Raw genomic sequence first — 13,375 nt, 5'->3', positions numbered from 1 at the left:
ACCAACTTCGAGCCAATAACACCATCTTCATCAGACTAGTTAAATAAATTGATGTAATCTTCCCAAATTCAATTAAGGTTTTTTGGATATTTTGATTTTAGGGTTCTTATTTTTATTCTTAATTTGGTTGAGTTGTTAATTATAAAGGGTATCTACTAGGGACGTTTGTTGTATAGATATTTACACAATTGAATTCAGCAAGTATCTCTAATTTTTATTATTGGTCTGTTATTGATACGAATTCTATGTATATGTGTTTTGATTCTGAAAAGGACTTTTGTATATTACATTGTTGTAACTTTTGAATAAACCCATTTCATTTGAATTTCTCTAAATAATGTCATGATTATTAATCGCGATTGGGGATGTTCTTCATCTATTTATAGGGACATTGATATAATGCACATAAAGTGTTTGATGGAATGTCATGGAGGAATTCGCCTTCTTAGATTAGTGTATGTATTTCAATACTTTAATGCAGATTATGTATGATTTTTAACCTGATTTTTGTGTTTTTTGGAGGGGTAATATATAATATGAGCTTCGTCAATAGGCATCTTTATTTCCCCTGTTCCGTTTCTAATTTACAATCTTACATGGGCAGTAACGCAATGTATTCACTTGAATTTTGACTTGATTGCAGTTAACAGTTACTTTTCGGCTTTTCGCGGGCTTTTCGCAACCCTGAATGTCTCATTGATTAACGGTAAGTGTTGATACTTTTTTTTTATTTGATTATAGACTTTCTTCTGAAGTTATTAAAGTTTCTACAAAGATGTTACAGTAATACTACTTTCACAAACTATCAAAGTTAACAAATAAGATGTACTATTTTGAGTCATTCATTCCCAAAGTTAACTATTTCGTTTATGCTTCCTTTGGAAAATATTTCTTTGATTCTTTTAAGTGAACTTTGGGTTATATTATATTTCATAATTGTGTGTGGAGTATGCTGAAACCTTTATTATAAAATGTCTAAAATCAGATTTCTCATGCTATTTTGCTCATTTGGATGGGGCAAGCAGAATGCAAGTTTTATATTTATGTGTAAAGTAGTCCATTATTATCCGATGCTTTTGTAGATTAGACTTTATACATTTTTGCCTTCTCTATTCATGTTTTAGTTTGGTGATATCTAGAAGTTGTGTTTGAAGTCGTTATGCAGCTCTTTTTGCAGCTATTAATACTGATACTTGGCAAAAGATTTGTAACCTATTTGGAGTGTTGTATGGAACCTTCTTCATAGATCTTTTTGATGTTGTTTGTCACCCTTTCGGCAACTATTTTTGCTACTTTTAAAACATATTTGTAGCTCCTTTGATTTTTAAGTAAGTTTTTCTTTTGTCCTCCTAACTCAAATTTCAAGATACCTATATGTACGAATAATAAAGCTTTTATGTTTAGTTTTCTTTAAGTCATTTTAATTTTTTTATTGGACAGGTTTGGAAATTTGAAACTCGATTGATGTTGGGGATTATATTGTTTTATATAATGATATAGATATAGAAGTGTATGTCTGTGTAATATGTATTTATATTTTTTAGTATGTGTGTATTTAACCTTTTAACTTTTGTGCTTCGTGTTTGATCATGTATTTTTAATAAAGTAGGTTTGCAAAGTTAATATTGTAAAAAAAGTTGTTTATAATATGTTCTAAATTACCTTATATCGATAACAATGATATTCTCATACAATGTATTACGAATATAACGTTTGGCAATAGTAAAGATAATGTATCACAATAATAAAAATGAAAATGAAGTTAAACACAAATTACATTTTGGTTTTAAAATTTTGATTAAATGGCCCGGGTTGAACCCGGGTTGAACCCGGGTTGATTAGCTAGTATATATATATATATATATATTTAATTAGAAAAAATATACATCTATATTTTGGATAAGAGAGGTGTCCATTGGACCGATTGAACCTACATGCAACTGCCGATTTCTTTGGTTTAAAAAACATTGATTACAGTTTGGTTTATATTAGTGGTGAGTTGTTAGTGCTTTTTATAGGACTTTGACATTTTTAAATGTTAAAATTTTAAACATGTTGTATAGCAAGTTTAAACAAAAACATACGAAGGCAAACTATAAAACCTGACACTTCTTTTTCTTGTCGGATTTTTACTGATGGGAGAGTTTCATTTAGTTCTGCATATCCTCATATGAGTTTCTAAATCCGTTACTTGAATGTATGTCGATTTCAACCTCTAACAAATTTTTAATGATTTATTAGTTTATAGCTAAAAACTTTATTAGTCCATGCAACGCATGGGATAACTTAACTAATAAAACCTTCGAATTTATTCACTATTCAACAACAATATCCGTCATACCCCTAATCAAGGGTAGAAAGACGGTTTCAAACCCGACCAAGCAAGATGTCAAGTCAAACAAAAATTAACAAGAACACATTTTTCAAAACTACAACTTTTTGGTGGATGTGGGCGCTCTATATTTAGGGTGAGGATTCATTGAAGTTGATTGTCCAATTTGAGCCAAATGGGAGAAATTTTGAGTCTTGACCTTTGAGTAAAAATTAAGAGTCAAGATTTAAAGATCAATTTTTAGATCTTGAACCTTGATTTTCATATAATTAAGGGGCAAGATACTTCTAACTTGACCCCTCAAGTTAGAAGTAACTTCAGAGAATCTTGTTTCATGAATTTATTGTGTAAAGCAAGTTTAATTATCAAAATTCATATTAAAAGAGCTTCCAAATCACCATGAAAAATTAACCTAGTGACAAATCAGTTTCGGATATCACAATCACCTCAATGCTATGTAAAGGAGATAATTACCTTTAAGTGCTTTGATAATGTCCCTTCCTCCTCCGCATCTCCTAAATGCTCCTGTAATATAAATAACCAAGGTTGTAATAAATACATAGAAATAAAGCAAATGCAAGAAGCCAAGAAGGATTAAGAAAATTATAACAAACAACATGATGATCTTACAAACTTGTCATGTTTTAGTTGAAATTCCAATGCTTCCTCAAGTTCTTTGACAATCTGATCCATAGTTGGACGCTCCAAAAGTTGTTGATTCAAGCAGTTCTTAGCTATTCTTTTGAAAATTGTCAATGATTCTTTGTCCATTTGTTTCATTAGATCTGGATCAATGATCTCATCTAGTTCTTCTCTAACATGATTGTCTTCAATCATTGGTTTTTTCATGTATAGGACTTCAAACAATAATACACCGTAAGCGTATACATCATATTTTGGTGTTATAATGCTTTTGGAGTCAAAGTAGCCAGAGAACTGAAGCCGATGCTTCCAACTTTGAGGATATTCTGTGGAAAGTTCAAAACCAAATATCTTAGGTTCCCAATCTTCATCTAAAAATACTTTAGATGTATTCATGTCACAATGTATGACATCACAATGGATGTAATTTAATGCACGTGCGACGCCTAAACATATTTGGAGTCTCCGGGACCATATGAGTGTTGGATCACATAGATGTTGGTCAAGAATCCCATGAAACGCTTCCTTATAAATAATAATCTTTTCATTATCCTGATCATAATACTCTAATATAGAGCTGATATTTTTATGCTCGAGACTAGAAAGAATTGAAATCTCCGTCTTGAAGTCAATATATCCTTGCCCATGATTAGTATCTAACCTCCATGCAGCAATATTCATGACCTTCCCATCCTTCGAGAGTCGCCCTTTGTAGAACTTCCCCGATCCACTTTGCTTTATGAGATTTTCATCAGACAGTTTGGCTAATATATCTTGAAGGCGTTCCTAAGTAAAACAAAGAGCAAAAATGGGATATGAGAGAATCACATTTAAAAAATTTGAGTTAATTATAGTTTTCTCCCGTCATGAACCGTTACTTGTAGTTTTCATCTCTAACTTTTAAAACTCACACTATTAGACCAAATTTTTTTGCCCCATCAATAATTTTGGTTAAAATCATTAACGACCGTTAACAATACTTATCATGTGACCGGCATATGATGGTATTTTAGTCTTTTACTTACTAAGAAAAGGATAAATGGGTGGAATCCTATCGTCAACTATTTCTGTATCATTGTTAGAGCACATAAAGTGCACAATTTATTGTCCGATGCAATAATTCTAAAAGGCTGAGAAATTCGTACAATTATGCTTACGAAGTTTAAGTTCGTAAGAACTATTAAGTTAGTAAGGCCCAGCCCGTTTGTACGAATTTGACAGCCCAGTTCGTTTGTACAGCCTATAAATATAAGTCTTAGGTCACAAATTTAAGTTGATGATTTAGTTGCAACATAGAGTCATTCACTAGGTTCTCGAGGTAGAGATCTATACCTCGAGATACCGCCCAAACTATCACGATTCGTCTCAATGATTGTAATCCGTAATCATTGTAGATGTTGTTCATACGGATTCATCTTGTAATCATATGATTAATGATAGTATTTTTGTGTTTATCTCCTGTTCTTATTATCTTCGTGTGTGTTTATCATGATAATCATTAATTTACCCTAAAGACGATCATAGACGGATTCCGCACATCTATGATTGTTAGATCTCGTGTTAATCGATCCGGGAACGTGCTGAAACACGTTTTCACAAGTGGTATCAGAGCTTTGGAGGATGATATTTCCTCAAACGAGATCTGAAAATTAGGTTTTTGATGAAGAATTTCGACCAGATCAGCTAAATTCGTTTTGAATCTTGCAAAACGAAGATAGGAAACGAATTTAACTTTAAATTCGTTCTAAGTTCATCTCACGAAGATAGGAAACGAATTTAACTTACGAAGTTAGTTGTGCTTACGAACTTAAGTCTTAACTTCGTACAGATGAGGTCTTCACCTTACGAACTTAACCCAAAATAGCCAAACACACCTCACGAACTTAACCTTTTTCACCTCACGAACTTACACTTACGAACTTAGCATTTGGTTGCAAGGTAACTTTGTTCTTACGAAGTTAGATTGCACTTACGAAGTTAGTTGTTCTTACGAACTTAAACTTCGTTTCATGCAGACTTAGTTCTTACGAAGATAACATCTAAGTTCGTGCTGATGTCATCAAGAAGTTAGTTTAACTGAGAGTTGATGTCATTACGAAGATAGTCGTTCTAGCTGAGACAAGTTCGTATATGGTTCTTATCAGACGACGAAGATGTTCTGAAGCTACTTTAGAGGTTCAGTGTGTTTCAACATCAGAAGATCAATTACATGGAAGCACACAACAGGGTAGTTAAAAAAAAAAAAAAAAAAAAAAAAAAAGTAAAAAGGCGGGAAATCTCGAGTAAAATTTACTTTCTTCTATGGTCTTAGAAGTGGATTTTTACGCGAGCTTCAAAATTTGGTAATGGTTGGAAAATTTTGGTCTGTTTTCGCGCATATTTGGCACGGTTTTGGCACAAAATTTCGACAATCATCAGATTTTTCCTACCATCTTAGATTCAATAATTTATGTGAATACCAATGTTTCACGTAAAGGTGTTTTTCCCAGAAAATTTGGAGGGAAAATGGTGTACCCTGTTATCGGCGAAGAGTTTGCAGTTGTTATATGCTCTAGGCCATTTGGAACCTCATACAGGATAGGAGATACCTAAGACAGGCTGAAGTTCAAGATTTTTGCAGAGAAATGGGGGGGGGGGGATAAAACTTTCAGTCCTCGGTATTTCTAAGCAAAAATATGAACTACTCGACATTCATTGAAGATCAAAGGTTATTCTGTTCATTCATTCAGTTTAACGGTTGATGGTGATTAAAGTATTATAATGTTCGAGTTTGAAGATCATCATGTTATTATTGGAGTATTATTTGAAGTTGATCTTTTTGATATAGCGGTTTGAACTGTTGAAGTGTTGGTGCAATGAAGCTGGTTACTTGTTGTTGAGTATTTGAAGATTGAATCTTATCTATATTCCAAGACATAAAGATGATATCAGGTGACTGAGAGGAGCAGTCACGAAGATAAAGATCTTTGTGTATGGCAGCGTATACAACTGAAGAGGATATCTGATTAGAAAGGCTTCGGGTGATTGGTAGAGTTGTGAAGATACAAGACAGAGTCAGACACTGCTAGTTGAGACAGGATTCATGATACTACAGTTTGTGATTCAAGTTATAGAGTTTCTTATTTTTGTGAGAGCTGATTGATTTGATGTTGATTGTTGGAAATTCAACTCCGCTATTACATGCCAATTAAGCAAGATGAGCAGAGTCTCCGGCAATAAATCCTAGGGTGGAAGATTGCTGATGTTTAATTTGGAGGTGCTACTACTGAGGGGGAGAACTACAGCGAGAAGTGTTGGGATGGTTAGTTTTCATGAAGATATAGAGATTTTGCAGGTTGAAGATCAGATTGCAGTTTCAGAAGATCGAGTCTCAACATTGAAGATCCGATATCTCAAGTTAAGGGGGAGGCTATTCATTTAGACTTTCTATAATTAATATCGGTTTGTGAAGAATTGATTGCACCGGCCAAGGGGGAGTTTGTTAGAGCACATAAAGTGCACAATTTATTGTCCGATGCAATAATTCTAAAAGGCTGAGAAATTCGTACAATTATGCTTACGAAGTTTAAGTTCGTAAGAACTATTAAGTTAGTAAGGCCCAGCCCGTTTGTACGAATTTGACAGCCCAGTTCGTTTGTACAGCCTATAAATATAAGTCTTAGGTCACAAATTTAAGTTGATGATTTAGTTGCAACATAGAGTCATTCACTAGGTTCTCGAGGTAGAGATCTATACCTCGAGATACCGCCCAAACTATCACGATTCGTCTCAATGATTGTAATCCGTAATCATTGTAGATGTTGTTCATACGGATTCATCTTGTAATCATATGATTAATGATAGTATTTTTGTGTTTATCTCCTGTTCTTATTATCTTCGTGTGTGTTTATCATGATAATCATTAATTTACCCTAAAGACGATCATAGACGGATTCCGCACATCTATGATTGTTAGATCTCGTGTTAATCGATCCGGGAACGTGCTGAAACACGTTTTCACAATCATCATCTTCAAACAACAAGCAAAATTCATCTTTTTTTTTTCTTCTTGTCCCTTCTATATATACACAAAGAAATAAGTATATCATCATATTTATACGTATCATTACAACCAACCTTTAAAGATTCATACAAACCAAATCCATAAGTCTCATCTCTCTCTTTCTTTCTCTCTCTCTAAAAAATACAACTTCAATTCTATAATACACCCTCATTTCCCTAGATTTGATCTTTATATTTTTTCACTATCTACTCTCTCACAAACTCGTAGCCGGACAAGGGCGGAGATAGTGGCGGTAGCGGTGGACAAAGGTATTTTTTTCGGATGGTGGGAGACATGTGGGTGTGATGGGTAATTTATTTTAGGTTTTTCGATCCCATATATCTTTTGACTGTTTTTAGTGCAAATACAAATTGAACAGTTCATGAACTGTTCGACGGGAAGCTCATTCATGTTCGTTTAGTTAAAGGAAGGAACATGAACAAAGCTCTTGTTCGTTCATTTATGTTCATGAACCGTTGTTCGTAAACAATATTTGTGAACATTTGTTCGTTTACATATTTAAATACCTGATCAACTATACATTACAAAATAGTTTTAATATATATATATATACACACCTAGTTATTAGTTAAAAGTCTCAAAGTTTGCAACGATTATGTAATTAACAACTAATGTAAATTACTTTAAGAATAATAGACAATAAAGTAAAGAAATTTAATCATATGTTTTATTTATTAAACACTGAATATATGGTCAGTTTTACAAAAAAAGAAAAGAGAAAATATTGTTAAGTTTTTCGGCTAACCAAAAACTCAACAATTATACAAAGAGAGAAAAACACACTAAGTGTTATTTGTGGACAAACCAACAAGAGTTGCGGCTAGGTCAAATGATTCTTTATATAGGCAGGGACGAGAATCGCATGACAACCCAATAGATGTTGACACATGAAGGTTGTCAACCATCTATTGGTGGATAAGTCAGATCTGCAGAGTTCTCTTTTCTTCATCTTGTTTCTTTCCCAAAACGGCATCAAAGAGAAACTCCTTAGTACCAGAACGGTACAAGGTCACATGGCTCCTTCTTGATCTATCAACACGTATCTTTGGGACCAGCCTTCTTATCTTCATGTTCCCGCCCATATTTGACTTACAAAACATGGCGGTGAGTCATTGAACTTATCCTTTAACTCGAAGATAATTGATGGTCGATGAGAGCTCGCTGATGAAGTTGCTCGCTGAGTCTCTCAATGAATCCATGACTCAACAATCTACCCCTATTCACTGAGGAGACTTAGCTGAGTATGAGTAGCTTGTAATTATAAGAATAGTAAGTAGAATGAGGAAATGCTGATATTATTTATATGCCAAACACCTTTGCAATACACAGCATTACAAAAGAAATTACAAGACTACTTAATCCCACTATGATTCTTGCTTGGCCTTGATGAATGCTTTATCTTGTTGTCTTTCAGGCTTCAACAGTTCTCGATCAATCATCTTTATGAAAGTGGGATCATTGGAAGTCTGAGCACAATTTTTTTTGATCTTCAAAAGGAAGTTGGAGGGAGCAATTCCAATTTCATTGGTCCTGAAGAAGAGTTCATGACCATGGACATTGCAGAAACAAAGACCTCCCAACTTCTCATCATATGCACCATCAATAAAGAGCGTTCTTGATGGCATTCTTAAATTCAGCAGTGGATCATTTTCAATGTCTGACTTGAGAATAGCTCTAAAAATGGAAGGAAGCTGAGAAATCACCTGACCAGATGCTGCCCTCTTCATACCACTTAGTGGTTGCTGAGGAGGAGGATATGGATGTCTAGCTGAGCTAAGTAGAGAGTCTTTAACTTTGTATTTTTGTTTCATTTTGCACGTCTGCTTTATTTGATCTCCAGCCATCTTGATCAAAGGATCATAAATTGTAGCTTTCTTATCCTTGATCAGCTTATAAATCTCTATCCATTCAGTGGGCCCAAGTGTATCAGGTTTAACATTTTTTAGTGTATATAGCTTGGGAACACCTTTCTTTGCAATACCAAATTCATGCCTTGCTGAGTAATAGTTACTTTGACCGACAAGATCTCTTCTTTTCTTTGCCTCACCTCTCTTGATTTGAGGTAGGTCGCCTGTCCTTCTTCAAAAGTCTTCGTTCTTTTGGCAAAGAATTTTTCTTCATTCTTTTTCAACGCTGCCAGTCCATCAGACTGCTGAGCCAACCTCTTTGTCTCATCATCAGCATCTTTCAGCTCTTCTCCAATATTTTGGCTCACTTATAAACTTGTGAGACAACTCCTCTTCTTTTTTCTTGCTTAAACGTTCATGTTGACGAACAACTTCCTCAAGAGACAGTTCAGTAGTAGCAATTGTTGGTTTGGGAAAGATGTAATGTTTGCAAAATGCTTATGTGCCAGATTTCAGGCTAACCCAAAAGAATCACATTTGCATGTTATTAAGCACATCTTCAGATACCCGAAAGGGTGTCCTAGCCTTGGTCTTTGGTATCCCAAAGGCTCAGGGTTATATCTAATAGGTTATTCATATTCAGATCATGCAGGTTGTAAGATAGATAGAAAATCAACAACTGGAGGTTGTCATTTCCTTGGAGGAAAATTGGTGAGTTGGACCAGTAAGAAGCAGACGTCAGTCTCTATATCCACTGTTGAGGCAGAGTACATTTCTGCGGCCAGTTGTTGTGCCTAGATTCTCTGGATAAAAAAGCAGTTAATAGATTATGGTCAGAAGTATACAAGGACCCCAATCTTTTGTGACAACACCAGTGCAATTGCTATATCTCACAACCCAGTGATGCACTCCAAGATAAAGCATATTGACATCAGGTATCATTTCATTTGTGATCATGTTATGAAAGGAGATATTGAAATTCATTTCATCCCCACTGATAAACAACTAGCTGATGTTTTTACAAAACCTCTTGATGAAAAGACTTTTAAACATCTCATCAGCGAATTGGTAATGTTAAATCCTTAAAACTGGAGACTTTGTTATCAACGCATCAGTGACACTGATGAAGTTCTCAAGTTAAGGAGGTCTAGATAATCTTTGTATGCCTTGCTATCGAACGCCTTTATGATACTATCTTGGCAATATTGATTTCTGGATCATCCTTCTAGGGAGAAGACTCAAGATATTTTTCGGACTAAAATTTATTTTGCAACTAGAGATCCCTCTAGTTGAAACTGGCACTGGTCTAATCCTTTTGCGTACATGTTTGATCTTATTATAAACTGGTGGTCAACTAGATTTTCATAACTTTGTAAATACTTGGTCAATATTTGTGACAGGTGATGGTACTCGAGTGTTTTAACTCACTCACAATCGTCACATGACATGTGAAAGACATATTTGTAAAAGATTACACTTTTTCTTGGGATTGTGAAAAGTTAGTGGGTGCGTCGGAAGTTAAGCCGTCGTAGCATTTAATGCTGACATGGTGAATTAAACTTTATTTTCAAAATTCAAATTTTATTTATCAAAAGACCTAATCAATTTGTATTTTGAGAATTTAATATTCACGGTATTTACCTTTTGGGATCTCATTCCAATATAAATACCCTTATTTACTCTGATCCCACTTACTTCCTTCTCACATTCCTTTATTCAATTCCAATCATCAAATATTGCTTCCTTTCTCTCTCTGCTTCATAAATCAAAAACCTTAATTCCAAAGTACTCAATTTCAGTTTCATCTTCAAATAAAATGGCTCCTAAATCATCCCGTAGCAGAGATATTAATCTGCTTACTGTCACATATGCTCCTTCACCAGATGTCAAATAGGCATCTAGTGCCCCTTCTAATACTAGCCTCATTAAACTAAATCCCAATAATTCGATGACTAGCTTAAAGGGATCTCAAGGTGCCGATACTCTCATTGGCAGAATCCAAAACCTCTTAAAGGATTCTCCAGTCGGCGTCTCCTTCTCTACAAACCCACAAAAGATGTATCATGATTATCTTTGTGAGTTTTGGTACACTGCCTCCTTATCTCCTGATTGTTCTACCATCACTTTTACTATCAAAAGTGGAACAGTCCAGTGCACCCTCTCGGCAAAAACTTTGAGGGATGTCCTTTCCCTCAACTATTGGCTTCCAGGGGAGAATCCAACAGTTATCTCCCAAAATTTAAACTTCCAGATGAGAATGGGGTTCTCAAAACAAAGGGACCCATGACCATGAAATGCCTATCACCATCGTGGATACTTCTTTATCCATCTGGTGGAAAGCATGGGTGGGAGTTCTGGTGGACTTGACCAGATTAACTTCTCACAAGCTGAAATGGCTTACTACTTGTGGAATGGACTTACTTGTGGTATAAAATATGACACATCAAATCCCCCCACTCAATCACTGCACATTGTACCAGAACTGCTTAAAGATCTTGACTCCCTAGCATCTGAACCCGGGGAAGTTGAAATTCCACTAAGAATGTTGCTGGCATTCAATAAAACAGACGCACCATTACCAGGTGGCTCGAAAAGACAACTGGACGGGCCTCAAAACAATGAAGGACCCACCGGTTCGTCTGCTGGACTTGAGACAGTTGTTGAGCCCGAACAACAGTCTAACCCTTCCAACTCCAGCTTTTCAGTTCCCCCAACTCTCACTGGAGACCTCCTAACAGGTCTCTAGGTGCACCAAAGGTAAAACGAATACGTCGTCTTAGGAATCAGTCAGCTATTACCACTGATAGTAGAAAGCCAACCAGCCCTCCAGATTCCTCCCAACAACATGCTGGAGATAGTCAAAGGGATGAACCGCAAGAAACCACTCTTGAAACTTCTTTAGGAGAGAGTGGTAAAGAGAATACTGGGTCAGCGTAACCCAGAATAGATTCTTTGTCAGCACTTAACTTGCAGAGCCACATCCAAAGTTCCTTACCCTTATGCACGAATTATTGAATAATCCATCTTCCTATCAAGGTTAAGGAGTCAACTTAGCATCTCAGCGGCGGGATTCAATACTCGGATCGAATCAGAATTTACGCTCTGACACTTCTATTGCACAAACTGATGATGTCTCTGGTCAATCACAACTAGAGACTGAAGTTCAAATCTCTTATGCCAATGATGTTGCGATTAAGGATAGAGCAATTGTAACTTAGGCAACCCCAGTGACCTCTATTCCAGGTGAAGTTGTTACGACAACTAAACAATCAACTGATATAACCATCCAGGAAACTGGAGAACGTCGTCAGGAGTCTGGACCACAAGTTTAGCTATCTCTATAATTCATGAATCTGGGCATGGATGTTGATGAATTCCAGATTGAGTCTTCGACTATGAAGGAACTGCTTCTGATCAAGAGATTAACTCCCTTCGTATCTTGATCCGCTCCAGAACCAATAATTTCATTTTCACCCTCCACAAATGTGCTCACTGATGTGTCATATTTTATACCATTTCCCACGTGACTTTAGAACCAATTATTCGTCATTTTGATAGTTTTATATCCAACTTTCGATGCTTTGAAGGTGTGTTGAGTGTTTTCAGGTTGGAAATTGATTAGACGAATGAATTGGTCGATTTTGATGAGTTAAGGAAGAAACGGGAGAAAGGTTCGGGTGAAATCACGCGAAAGATGAAGAAAACGAAATCTGGAAGTTGTAACTGCCGTTAGCCCAGTAACGGCCGTTACATAGGTGGTTTGTGGTTTCTCCTGTAACTGGCAGTTAGGGAACTAACGGCCGTTAGTTATCAACTGAAGAGTAACGGCCGTTACCCCAGTAATCCCCGTTAGACCTCATGTATAATACTAACGGCCGTTAGCCCACTAACGGCCGTTACACGCGTGTTTTGTACAGAGGATTAGTTAGGGTTCTGCACTTTTGGACGAATTCATAACACAATTTGGAGAGTTCTCTCACACCTAGGAATACTTTGGAGCAACCAAGTGATTAGGGTTTCGATTATTTTCAGCTTTTGATTGTAATCATCATTGCTACCGGATTATCATCATTCATTTGGTATAATATGATTTCCTCTCTATTTGTTTGTTCTTGCATTTCTAATATGAATAGCTAAATCTTTAGCACCCGCTTGGGTAGTAAGCATGTCATAGGGTCGAATTGATGTTGCTTGCAAATGTTGAACAAGGTTTATATGTTTAATCGAAGATCCACATTTATTTGGATTTAAATATTGTTTTCAACTTTTATATTAATTGATTGATAATTGTAATTAGAAGTTCGGGAGAAATCTATGTCATTGTCAATTGATTTATGAAATGGTTAATCGGTCTATAATTAACCTGAAATCGTTGGAGTTCGGGAGAAATCAACGATAAAGATTAAAAACAATTAAATTCATTTTGAATGCGTAAACGTCTATGATAGAGGGATCTAATTAGGCGAATAAGCAGTTCGGGAGAAAGCTTTC

The sequence above is a fragment of the Erigeron canadensis genome, chromosome 6 (genome assembly GCF_010389155.1).
Source record: "Erigeron canadensis isolate Cc75 chromosome 6, C_canadensis_v1, whole genome shotgun sequence".
Taxonomy (NCBI): Eukaryota; Viridiplantae; Streptophyta; class Magnoliopsida; order Asterales; family Asteraceae; genus Erigeron; species Erigeron canadensis.
This window is presented reverse-complemented; position numbering follows the sequence as displayed.